At 37.1% G+C, this 13,740-nt stretch overlaps 1 protein-coding gene across 16 annotated transcripts in view; it reads right to left on the minus strand.

Annotated features, from left to right (window-relative positions):
* The window catches only part of LOC108717051 (muscleblind-like protein 1), a 115,294-nt gene extending 111,673 nt beyond the window's left edge, over window positions 1-3,621 (minus strand). For 5 of the 16 annotated variants that reach the window (XM_018263788.2, XM_018263787.2, XM_018263783.2 and 2 more), the window contains exon 1: window positions 3,442-3,621. The gene's annotated coding sequence lies outside the window, so the exon portion shown is untranslated. The remainder of the gene's footprint in view (window positions 1-3,441) is intronic. The other 11 variants (XM_041563372.1, XM_018263790.2, XM_041563371.1 and 8 more) reach the window with 3 other exon arrangements.
* Between the last annotated feature and the right edge of the window lie 10,119 nt (window positions 3,622-13,740).

A 13,740-nucleotide genomic window follows, 5' to 3' on the forward strand; every position in this document is an offset into this window, starting at 1 on the left:
TATATAGCACCCATGAGTTATGCAGCACTTTACATTATATATGGATAACAGTATAAAAATGGGATTAGAGATCCCTGTACAGAAGACCTTCCTCTAAATGCTTAAATAAAATAATTCAGGGCCTATAGCACTTTTAAACTATACAGGTTTTAGGACATTACATCAGTATGTTGTTCCATGCCCCATAGTAATCAGGTGTTATTTTGGGTAAAGTGTTAAACCAGGCAATCAAATTGTAGGTATGTTAGGACTGTGTGGGTTAAATAAACATTTTACACATCCATAAATAAAGAAACATTTTTTTTTGTTACACTAGTATGCAGACTATGTGTGGTGCAGCCAAAACACAACATAGTTGCATATAACAATAGGCAGAGATAAACATTTCCATTAGGCTACTAGTTGGTGACTTGTAAAATAAACTCCATTGTTGGATTTTCTGTAATTCAATGAGTTACTTTATCCCTATAATATTTATAGCCATTAGGTGACATTCTCCAGTGCTGCTTAAAAATATTTTGTTTTTTCTTAGGGTTCAAAGTTCTCACATTGTAGGGCTGACCCCTAGCCCAAAACCCAGAGAATGCATAAAACAACAGGGGATAGCAGCAAAGACTATTTACATGTTCTTCATTACTTCAAATATTACATTTCTTTAGAAATGAGTTCATGATTTTCAGAAAATTGATGCCAACAAGGTCTAGTTGCCTCCATAAATGGTCATCTGCCAGTTTCACATATTTATTCAAAAACAGGAGGATAACGAAATGCTTGCAAATACTCCTCCATACTCTAACCTTATAATTGCTAAAAAAAAAAAAGTTTTATAGGGGGAATATGAGGATTACTAGGGGGGAGTATTTGCAGGTGTTTTGGCATCTGCCAATGAGCGAGAACAAAATGCCCCATGTACAATTGCAAACCTGAACCTCAAACAAATACAATAAAAAATGAAAAATGAATACTTTATGCCTTAAAGGGATTATGTCAAAGGGATTCTGTTTTTATCTAAACAGGAAATAAGAGGTCAAACTAAATATAACCCTAACTGATTGCATTTGTCTGGGGGTCCAGGAGTAACAACAGAGCAGTCATTCTCCCCAAAATTCACTATAACTGGCTAGCCCCACAGTTTGCGCATCAGGAAAGAAAATTATATGTACGTAACACACAAGAGCCATGAATATCCTGCAAAGATATGCTTATAAACAGTGCATAGTGATGTCATCAGTTATAATCGGTAATTTGTGTCACGATTCACTGAAATTTGAGCATGATAACAAATAAATGTAATATTTGTTGTAAAATATGAGGATATTAGAAATCGCCTCAGAGTTCCATGACCTGTATATAAACATTCCATGGTCATGGAACTCTTAAGTAAGTTTTTATAATAAATACACAAGAGCCACGAATATCCTGTAAATTATATCCTTATAAACGGTGCTTACTGATGTCATGGTTATAATCGTAGCTTTGTGATGTCATTTCTGTCATATGGCTCACTGAAACTTGTATATTATAACAAATAAAGTAACCCCTGATGCAAAATATGAGGTTATTAGAATTCTCCTCGAAGTTCCATGACCTGTATAAAAACACTTGGCATTCTTGTTTTTATATGGTCCTAGTACTCCTCTGTGACTTATAATATCCTTATATTTTACAAGAGGGGGTACTTTATTTACAATAGGGTGTACATTGTTCCCTGTACAAATAATGCAGAAGAGCTGTGGATATATAAAAGGTGCCTAGGGATTCCATCAGTTATACTTAGTAACAGAACAAATAATCCACACCCTGTTGCCTATATATACATTTCAAAAGTTATCTTTAGGATAACTTCAGAATCTCAAATAGTAAATTGTTACCTATTAACAACACATAGAATAAATAATTAAACAACAAACTCTTTATAATTGGGCAGCATTTCTATAAAGAAAGAAACAAATGGCACTACATTCAACGACCATGTCCCTTTCGGCTAAAGGAATCAATTTTCTCTCAGTGAGCTTTGCAAAGCTATTTTTGATTAAAGTCTCAATAAAGTGCATAGATTGTAAGCTCTAAGAAACATCCTTCCTCTAGTGTATCTTAGCACGTAGTACAATCTTTGAATATGAATTTATATTTATTTATATTTATTATGTTTGATGTCTGTACTATTACTCTCAAATCATTTTCCATATGCCTGCTCCATATAACAGTTTATGAATATTTTGATATCCAATTAAAGTATGTTAGCAATAATGCAGTGATTGAATCAAATAGGTTAAATTCATCACATTCTCGTTACTCACTTAATATTACCCTAATGCAATCTTGACTGTAAAAATGCCTTTCGATTAAAGGAAAGACAACCCCCCAAATATTTCGGTAGTTGCACAAATTTCCCCATTCTGGGCAGCTGTAAACATGATCATTTCAGTGTCCCGCATTCTGAGAAGTCTCGTTCCATGACATAAAAAGGGTTTCAGCATTCAGTATTCTATAGAAAACACTAAAGAGAGGCATCATCTAGACCTGGCAAGTACCATTCGCTAGTGAAATATAGCACTTTCCCTACATGGAAAGCCAGCTAAACATGTCATGCATAATTTATATGCAGTAGCAGGCAATTTAACCTTTCAAAGCAGAGATGTGGCCTCTAGATTACAGGCCCCCAAAACAATAACAAATAGGGTACAGTAGCTGCCACTTTTCTATAACAAAATAGCTCATTAGGAAAACGAAGCAATAAACTTAAGAGAATTGGTTCCTGTGGTTTAACATTTTCACTGCTGGTAGCTTGTACCTGTTTTTCATATCCATATAGCTACTCCCGGCACCCTGACAGCCCTGACAGTTCAATAGCATCTGCAGTATTGAATGTGATACATCACCAGTCTGTCAGACAGCTAATTGGGGTTGTGGGACCTGCCAGTTCTCTGCACTACAACTCCTATTGTCCTAGGATTTGCTGAGCTGTAGTTTACGACAGTTGACAAGTCACTAGCAGTGCCCTGGGGTAGGCAATTACATTAAACAGCCAGTTGAAGTTCAACTACAGCTGGATGCTGGACATCAAATTAAAAGTACTGAACAGCTGTTGAGCAATACGTCCTTTTAACTTGTTTAACTTTTTACCCTCCAGCTGCTGTCAGCAGGATGCGGGGAGTTGCAGTTCGACTACAGCTGGAGGGATGAAGGTTCGATACAAAACAGCTGTGATGCAGTGTCTTTTTCACTTTCATTTAGGGTTACCCCCCCCCAAATGGGTCCCTATGATTAAGATGGGGCTATTGCCAGCTGCTGACACCCCTGTAGTTTCCCTACAGTTGCAGACGCACAGAATGTCCTGTTCAGACGCAACACTCAGTGACACAACTCTTCTGACACTTATTGGCATAGACATAGAGATTCTAAATAAGAGACAAAGTATGAAAGATTGTAGGAACTTACCTCTCACATTATTCATAGGCAAGCAGACTGTGAGCTGAACAGCCAAGGCATGGTGCTAAGCAAGACTTCAGGCAGGATTATTAGTTCCCTAAGCCAATGTATGTTATTATACAGCGAGATCAGTGAGCAGCAGGGAGCAGAGGGCTGAACCTACTGTAGCTGTACAGCCCTTATCTGTACAGTCTATAGTTTTGCCTTGCCTAATGCGCCGCCCCTCCCCCAGTTAGAAAAAAAAAACTACCAGGAAGCACTGGGCGTTCATGTCTGGGGCCTTAGGAATGTACGAAGAGAAATAATATCTTCCCCTGCTCTCAGGCAGGACGGGGGTTTTCTAACCAGCGTCACGACAGCTGTATTGAACTGCGCTATGAATATGCATGGCCTGCTGCGTACCAGCCAGACAGGGGTATAGAAGTGTATTAAGAGCAGGAACCCCCTGTACAATCTAGTAGTGGTACCTTCCGCTTTATGAGCATAACATCATATCCTAGGACAGTGCTAATGTCTCACACAAGTATTGAATTATCATATACACAGCAGCAGGCCGAACTTTGTCCCACGCACATCATCACGGGGTCTTCTTGCAGCCGGGGTCGATGTAGTTGATAGCTGTATCTCCCCGTAGGTCGATAAACACAGAACTAATGTTTTTCAAAACTTTCAAACGCTCCATTGACTAGAATGTATTAGGTACCTCACGAAGCGCTTCTTACTGTGCATGAATAAACATAGGTGTTAATGAGGGACTGTAGCCTTTCAATAAGGTGCCTCTGGGAGGTAAAATAACCAAGGGATAGTTAGAGAATTATTATTAACATGTATTTATATAGCGCCAACATATTGCGTAGCACTCTAATGTAAATGTGATTATACAACTACATCACATGAATTACATATATAGAATATATGGAGTAACAAACATCACAATCAATACAGGTACAAAAAGGTGAGGAAGGCCCTATGCCTTGAGAGAATACAGATCCATCTTTGCAACTCTTCAATGAAATATGGACAAATGGGCAGAATCAGGTCCTGGCTGAGAATTTAAATAAGCCCTGGCATTTCAGTTACACAGAGGCCCAAACAGCCCATACAGAGGCCCAAACAGCCCCCACCAGCCCACTAAATACTGACTTTCTATGGCATTTGCCAGAACCCACAGATTGCCAGTCCAGCCCTGGGCATCATGGTGGCCCAGTGGAAGGTTGCCACCTTTCCTGGAAAAACGTACCAGCTTTTTTAGACACCTTCAGTGTCGGACTAAGCCCGGTGGGCCCCGACCCTTAATGGGCCCCTGCCAGACCAGTCCCCTCTGCAGATTGGGTTAGACAAAAAAAAACCTTTTTTTTAGGCACCGCACAGCGCAATTTAGGAGCGCCGAGTGCCTTCATGGATGCACGCTCGGCACATCATAGTAGGGGGGTCGGAGGAGGCCCTGGACATTAGTCCCGGTGGGCCCTGGGCCCCCCAGTCCGACCCGGTATATATTTATCATTTTTCCCTATTAATAACATTGGGATCAACCAGCATTTTTACCAGCCAGGCTGGTAAAATACCAGCCAGGTGGAAACCTACCCGGTGAGTAAGGGGAGTCTGTTGACTGGCACCTGATAAAATTGACCATAGTGTAATAAGAACATTAGATAGTAATTTCCACTGGCTGAAACGTTGTTCCTAAAAAAGTCTAAAGAACAGCATTTTACTAGTGCTTTGGACATAGATTTAGGGCAGCTTTCCAACTCACAGAAGGAGGCAATAACAAATCATATTCATCTATTGGTCAAACCCTAGGAGAACACCAGATCTGATTCTTCAGCAACACTTGGTTTATAATGTCTCCCCAGTTAAATAAATAGCTAACGATATTTTCATTTATAAGAAGGGGGGGTTTGAAGTGAACCAGAAACTAAACATTTACCTTTTGGGTTTGATGGGTACAGGTATAGTGTAGCTATAGGTAAAACATGTAAGCAAGAACAGAAGTGCAGTGTTTATACAGTAGGATCCCTGTGAGCAAAGGAGGCTGAGCAATGCCTAGGTGAGCAGTGCCGTGGGGGTCTTACTAACACTTTTAAACCTGTGGCCTTAAAGTTGTTGTCCACCTTTGAATTAGCTTTAAGTATGACATAGAGAGTGGTATTCTGAGACAATTTGCAATTGGTGTTCATTTTTTATTATTATTTGTGGTTTTTGAGTTACGTAGCTTTTTATTCAGCAGCTCTCCAGTTTGTAGGGTCAGCAATCTGGTTGCTAAGGTCCAAATTACCCTAGCAATCATGCACTAAATTGAATAAAAGACTTGAATATGAATAGGAAGGGACTTGAAGAGTAATAAAAAGTAGCAATGACAATACATTTGTAGCCTTACAAAGCATTTGATTTTTAGATGGGGTCAGTGACCCCCATTTAAAAGTTGGAAAAAAGTCAGAATAGGAAGGCAAATAATTCACAAACTATACAAAAGAAAAAATGAAGGGCAATTTAAAAGTTGCTTAGAATTACCCATTTTATAACATACTAAAAGTTACCGCAAAGCTGAACCACTCCTTGAAGTAAATAAATGGCACACAGGGTGACTGCAATCGGAATATAGACCAACCCTGGCATTTCCAGTACACAGAGGGCCAAACATCCCCCTCAGCTCAATCAATAGCGACTGTCTGTCCTGGTTTTTATGCAACCAAAACTTGCCTCCAAGCCAGGAATTTAAAAATAACAATCTGCTTTGAGGCCACTGGGAGCATCATCCAATAGGTTGGTGAGGAACATGATGTTTGTGAGCCACTGGTTGGGGATCACTGGTCTATGGCATCTTCCAGCAGCCCCTCTGGCATTTGCCAGAATCCACTGGCCTGACTGCAATCATTGTGCTGCCCATGCGATTTCCAGCTCAGTGGGTTTGGGACAAAAACATTACGATTGCCCCTGCAGTGACCTCAATTGTAATCATTCCTTGGACGCGTACTTAGGGCAGTGGGAATAGAATACCCTGATCTTATTAATCCCATAACACTGTAAATCTACTGTAAATGCATTTCTTCACCATTAAAAAGGGAAGGGGTTGTGCAATAAGTCATCAGATCTTTCTACACTGAAGGAATTCAATTATGAAACAAAGGGTTTCAAAATCCTCATAATAGGACAAAGTGCATACACATATAAGGCTTGTGTAACATACTGCATTTAGATCTGAAAGGAGAAAACACTCAGCAGCAATTGTCTGCCCATAAGTAAATTTGGGGTATAACCCCCTTTGTACTACTTTCCCTCCTTTTAGCTGTTCTTGAGATTTAGCTTATCAGTATTCATGAATTCACTGCATGACCTTCAAAGTTTTTATTGCCTCCATCGCTTTGACTGTTCCAAATAACAACCATTAATAAGATAGACTTTGCTTAATGCAATTCAAGCCATAAAATGACAGTATCGCTTTTAAAATCTTATACAAGTACTAAACAATGTTTATTTCCATCGTTGTATAACAAAATACAGTTTTTATATTAAAATTAATGTTTTGCATATTGTATCTAGTTTGGGGAGCAGAAGCAATGGGTTGTTTTTAATGCCACTGTAATCACTTCCAATAGTTAATTGCTGCAGCTCTTCCAGCATAGGATGCCTTTCCAGCAATCTCTTGTAATATTGTGATTATGGAGACCTTTAATTATTACTTAACCTTATTCCAGCTACCAAGTGGTTAAGTGCTATGATATCAGTGTAGTAGGTTTCTGGCCTGAAGGCATTATGGAAGTAGTTTGTATTGTTCCTATTTCAGCTTTCACTTCCCCATCTGAAACCCAAGTGTGTGGTGAAAGCTGCCTCTTATGCTTCTATATTTATTGTGTGACTAAAGAGGAAGAGGTTACACCAAACACCATTTAAAACATTTGCAATATATTATAAAGATAAGGAATGTCCTAGTAGTTAATGGATGGCTGGGGGAAGCAATCTATGCATAGGGAACTGTAATCATCTGCCTATAACAAACTGTTTTCATCTGCCTATAACATTTTCGATTCAGTTGGGAGTTATCCAAATGTTGGACCACAATTGGAAATCTACCATTATAGTGCCCATTTCAGAATTGCCACTAAAAACATAGTACAGGTATGGGACCTTTTATCCAGAATACATGGGACCTGGGGTTTTCCGGATAACGGATCTTTCCGTAATTTGTATCTTCCTACCTTAAAGGCCCCCATACACAGGCTGATAAAAGCTGCCACAGACCAAGTTGGCAGCTTATCAGCTTTCCCGATCGATATCTGGCCGAAAGTCAGGCAGATGCCGATTGGGCAGGTTAGAAAATCCTGTCGGATTCCGGCCGCATCTTTGATACAGTCCCACAATCCGACCACCCATTTGGCCTCCATTCTGATCCGATCGTTGGGCCCTAGGGCCCACGATTGGATCAGCCCAATATTGCCCACTTCAATGTGGGCATATAGGGGAGTGGATCTCTACATCTGTGGCCACCTTTAGTCTACTAGAAAATCACATAAACATTAAATAAACCCAATAGGCTGGTTTTGCTTCCAATAAGGATTAATTATATCTTAGTTTGGATCAAGTACAAGCTACTGTTTTATTATTACAGAGAACAAGGAAATCATTTTTAAAAACGTGGATTATTTGGATAAAATGGAGTCTTTGGGAGACGTTCTTTTTGTAATTTGGAGCTTTCTGGATAACGGGTTGAGGATAATTGATCCCATACCCGTACTGCAATTACTTTGTGCTACCAGGAAGTATCTTTTTAAAGGACAACAAACCTAACCACTAGGATACTGATTTAGTTCCACAAGGATTTATCATATGGTTTATATCATGAAAACTTTAAAAATGCAAGTTTACGGGTGAATTGTAGAATTTAATTAGGATAGGTCTTTGAGTGGTATTTCACTTTGCCTTGCTCTTAGTCGTATAAATAAACGCATAAACGGATAAATAAGTCTTTCTGTTCAAAATAACATACACGTTCTACGTTGTAGTACTGTTGTACTTTGTTTGTAATGTGACAATATTTTTACATAACTTTTATATAATTTTTATATAATATACTGAATGTAATGTGTTACATAGTGAAACAAATGAAATTATGGAGATGGGCCAGCACTCTTTTACATTGGATCCTCTTCTGTCTTTATTTGCATCTGATGGTTTCAGATCCCCATAGGGACCTTTATATACTTTATATATAAACCTAAATACTTTCATGTTAAACCTCTCAGTAGTCTGATAATTTTTCATCTGTAAAAAAATATTAGAAAGACCTTCAGTTCATGTGACATGAAAAGTATTTTTCCCCTATTAAAACAACAGTGAATGCAGTTGAGATAAGATGAGGTATTACCATCTTAAATCTGATAAATAAGTCGATAAATAAGTCGATTGTAGCACAGGCAGGCCCAGACTAGCAATCTGTGTGTAATGGAAAATGCCAGAGGGGCTGCTATAAGGTGACATAGAAAGTCAGTATTTAGTGGGCTGGTAGGGGCTGTTTGGGCCTCTGTGTGGGCTGATTTGGCCTCTGTGTACCTGAAATGTCAGAGCCTATTTTCTCAGAGGTATGGGACATGTTATCCAGAATGCTTGGGACCTGAGGTTTTCCAGATAACTGATCTTTCTGTAATTTTTATCTTCTTACCTTAAGTCTACTAGAAAATCATTAAAGAACCCCCCTGGGGTGGTCTTGCTTCCAATAAGGATCACTTAGATCTCAGTTTGGATCAAGTACAACATACTATTTTATTACTACAGAGAAAAAGGAAATAATTTGTAACAATCTGTATTATTTGGATAAAATGGAGTCTATGGGAGATGGCCTTTTTGTAATTCAGAGCTTTCTGGATAACAGATCCCAAACCGGTATATATATATATATATATATATATATATATATATATATATATATATATATATATAATGGAGTGCTCTTCATCACTACATTTATATATATATATATATATATATATATATATATATATATATATATATATATATATATATATATATATATATATATATATATAGCAACGTAGGTGGTTCTTCACAGTCAGGACAGTGAGGTTGTGGAATGCACTGCCGGGTGATGTTGTGATGACTGATTCAGTTAATGCCTTTAAGAATGGCTTGGATGATTTTTTGGACAGATAATATCAAAGGCTTTTGTGATATTAAACTCTACAGTTAGTATAGGTATGGTATATATAATTTAATTAAAAGTAGGGAGGGGTGTGTGTATGGATGCTGGGTTTTCATTTGGAGGGGTTGAACTTGATGGACTTTGTCTTTTTTCAACCCAATTTAACTATGTAACTATGTAACTATATATATATATATCTCAATCCAGAAAGATCCTCACTCACACAGATTAAAATTGGAAAAAGTGCTATATATATATATATATATATATATATATATATATATATATATATATAGATATAGATATATATATATATATATATATATATATATATATATAGATATATATATATATATATATATATATATAGATATAGATATAGATATATATATATATATAAAAAACACACTGGTAAGGCAGCACTCACTTGATCAGAAAACGTGTATTAGATATAAAAATAAAGCATCAGGCTACGTTTCGGGCATGCATCGTGTCTGCAAGGTCAGATGACTTAAAAAGGAGTTAACAGGAAGTGACATCAGCGTTAAGTATACAGGTGTGACCCCTATAGGTTAGGGTTCACATTATATTTCATTCACATTGCCCTTACCCTTCATGTGTCTAATTTAACCTTTGATAGCCAGCATAGTTTACAATTTATAAAAACATGATTTATTGACAGGTTCAGTCCAAATTGTGTCTAAATCACATCAGGTTTTTTAGAAACTCATAAAAAGAGGTACAGATCGTAATCCCTATTTAATCCTTTGGGTTGTAAAAATCTTAATTTGTGGATCCACCACACCTCTCTCTGTTTTAAACGGAGTTCGCGATCACCTCCATTTTTGAGTGGGGGGATCATTTCAAGCACCATAAATCTGAGTTGATCAGCACTATGTCCTTTCTCCAGGAAGTGCTTGGACACCGGCTGACTCATATTACCTAAATTAATAGCAGATCTATGTTGTGAGATACGTGATTTAATCATCTGCGTGGTCTCACCTACATAGATGAGACCACACGGACAGACCAACACATAAACAACATATTTGGAAACACAGGTATAGAAGCCCCTCAAGTGGGCAATATACCCTGTCTCAGGGTGAATGAAATCTTTCCCTTTATATACAAAAGGGCATTGGTTACAATTGTAACATGGTGACATTCCTGTTGCTCTCTTACCGAGAAAAGTATCGACTTCTCTGATTTTTTTCTTTACTTGGGCAGAAGTCACCATGGTACCAATTGTTCTGCCTCTTCTGTAGGAGACAATGGGCGGAGCAATAAATTCATCTATGTGTGGATATGCTCGTTTTAAGATGTGCCAATGACGTTGAAGTGTATTACTAATGGATCTATACTGTCTATTATAATCAGTAACAAAGGGGATTCGCCTCCTATCAGTCTTTTTGTTTCTAACTGAACTAATTTTACTTCTAGCTTCACTGATCACTGCTTCTGGATATCCCCTTTCCCGGAATTTTTTGCACATTAAATCTTCTTGTTTAGATTTTTCTTCTGGGTTACTCACAATCCTGTTTACTCGAGTAAGTTGGTTAACTGGGATAGATTTCTTGACATGTTTGGGATGGTGGCTTTTATAGTGAAGAAGTTGGTTACGATCGGTAGGTTTCACATAAAGTGTTGTATCTATACCCCCCTCTTGTTTTTTACAGACCATAACATCCAAAAACTGTATTTGCTGCATATCATGTTTAAAAGTGAAAGAAATTGAAGGATGAAACCCATTTAGCTTCGTGTGGAACCCCGAAAGGGACTCAACGTCGCCCCGCCATACAATGAAGATATCGTTGATGTATCTAAGCCAAGTCACACAGTGGCTGGCATAGTCAACGTCGCGATAGATGTATATATATATATATATATATATATATATATATCCGCACTCCAAGGCCAAATGCCTTTTTAGGGATTGGGGTGCACAGTTACTACTTGTATATACTTGAATCTTCAAACTGGCAGACCCTTTTAAAATCTTTGCCTTTTTATTACTAATGCATGATGTAAAAGTCCAACGTTTCGGCCCACATTAGGACCATTTCAAGGATGGGCAAGATTTTAAAAAGGTGTGCCAGTTTGAAGATTCATATATACAGTATATATATATATATATATATATATATATATATATATATATATATATATATATATATATATACACACTTTATATATATATATATATATATATATATATATATATAGTAGATAAAGGGCTATGGGTCCAAGGCTTGTTAGGAGGCAGAAGAAAGCAATATGGAGTATTAGCAGTATAAAATGAGCTGTAACAGATAAAAACTGCTGTTGCGGTAATGTTGGCTTCATCAAAAGCAGCAGAAGAGCAGATAAGTGTGTATTTTTCGTAGTAATAGCGTGGCACTAAAGCAGTCAGAAATACAATTTGCATGGTCAAGCATCATGTTCCAAAGTAAGAATCCAGTGTAGACAGTTATATATGTTCACAGGTAAGAGGATAGTTATATAGTCACAGGATAGAGAATAGTTATAGGGCAATGGATGGAAAAGAAAGGTCAGAAGAAGTTTTGTTTCTAGCTCTTAGATTATAAATGGCCTAATAATTACATCTCTGGATACTGCCAATAAAACTAAATGAGCTAGTGAGAGTGATTCCAGACATCTTATAATATGTCTGGCTGCAATACTGCAATTAATCTAAAAAAAACTCCATTCACTCCATATCAGGTATCTGTAGCCTTACTAAAGAGTTAGCAGTGGGTCTTTGCTATGTGTTCCAGCATGGATTGATTTCCCTTAAGCTATCAGAAGCACCAAGGAATGTCTACTAGAGAGATGCATGTATCTGCTAAGAAGCACAAAGCCAAAAGCATTGGATTATATGCTATCAAAGGCAAGCTTTGGGCAGATCACTTAGGTACACTAGAGGTTTTTTACCTCAGAACAGTAACAAGAGCTCTCCAGCTGTCTCCAGCTGTCTCTGCACAACATGTCTTTTAAAAATAATAATATACATTTTTCATGTACCCGTTTCTGCATATTTCATCTAAATGATGTCTGTGATGCCTACTATAAAGTATATATACTGTATGGTATATATGCTATATAGTAGCATCTTTGAAGTGTTACATTGTGGATTATGTTTCGATACATTGTTTTCTCCCCAACTGGATTGACCCGTTACATGAATTGGCAAGTGTGTATATTATCACCCCACTATTGTTACAATTTTGTCACTTGATTTAACGCATTACTCATGCTGTTTGTATAACGCTGTTTTTTGTTTTGCAATCCCTTTGCTTTTTATTCTCATTCATGTTTATTCACATAGCCCTCCCACGTCAATGATGCTGTATGACGTCACCCCTACCCTCTTCCCCCCACTGATACTTTAAAATGGTTGTTGTTTTGTTCACTTTGAGAAAGGCTAGGGACCTAGCCGAAACGTTAGTCGTATTTTTGTTGAAATAAGACCTCTTTTTTTCACTTTAAGACCTTTTCACTTTAAGACCTGTGAGTGCGAGCTTCCATTGTGCCTTTATATATATATACATATATATATATATATATATATATATATATATATATATATATATATATATATATATATATAATACACAAAAGCCATGAATATCTTGTAAATTATATCCTTATAAACGGCGAGTTCTGATGCCATCAGTTATAAACAGTGAGTTCTGATGTCATTTCTGTCACATGACTTACTGAAACTTGTGTATTATAATAAATAAAGTACCCCCAGTTGCAAAATATGAGGATATTAGAAGTTACCTCGGAGTTCCATGATATGGTCATGGAACTCCTCGGGAACTTATAATATCCTTATATTTTACAAGAGGGGGTACTTTATTCACTATATAATCTACAGTCTGGTCATTTCCCTATGGGACCAGGCTTACATCCTTATAAACGGTGCGTTCTGACATCGTGCTTTTATATGGTCACATAACTCCTCGTGGCATAATATCTTTATAAATTACAGTAGGGGGCACATTATCCACTATATATATATATATATATATATATATATATATATATATATATATATATATATATATATATATATATATATATACATGCATGTAAAACACATATGATTTCTTTATTAAGGTGGATAGAATGATAGCAGGCACAGATAAATA

Source organism: Xenopus laevis, chromosome 5L (assembly GCF_017654675.1).
Source record: "Xenopus laevis strain J_2021 chromosome 5L, Xenopus_laevis_v10.1, whole genome shotgun sequence".
NCBI lineage: Eukaryota > Metazoa > Chordata > Amphibia > Anura > Pipidae > Xenopus > Xenopus laevis.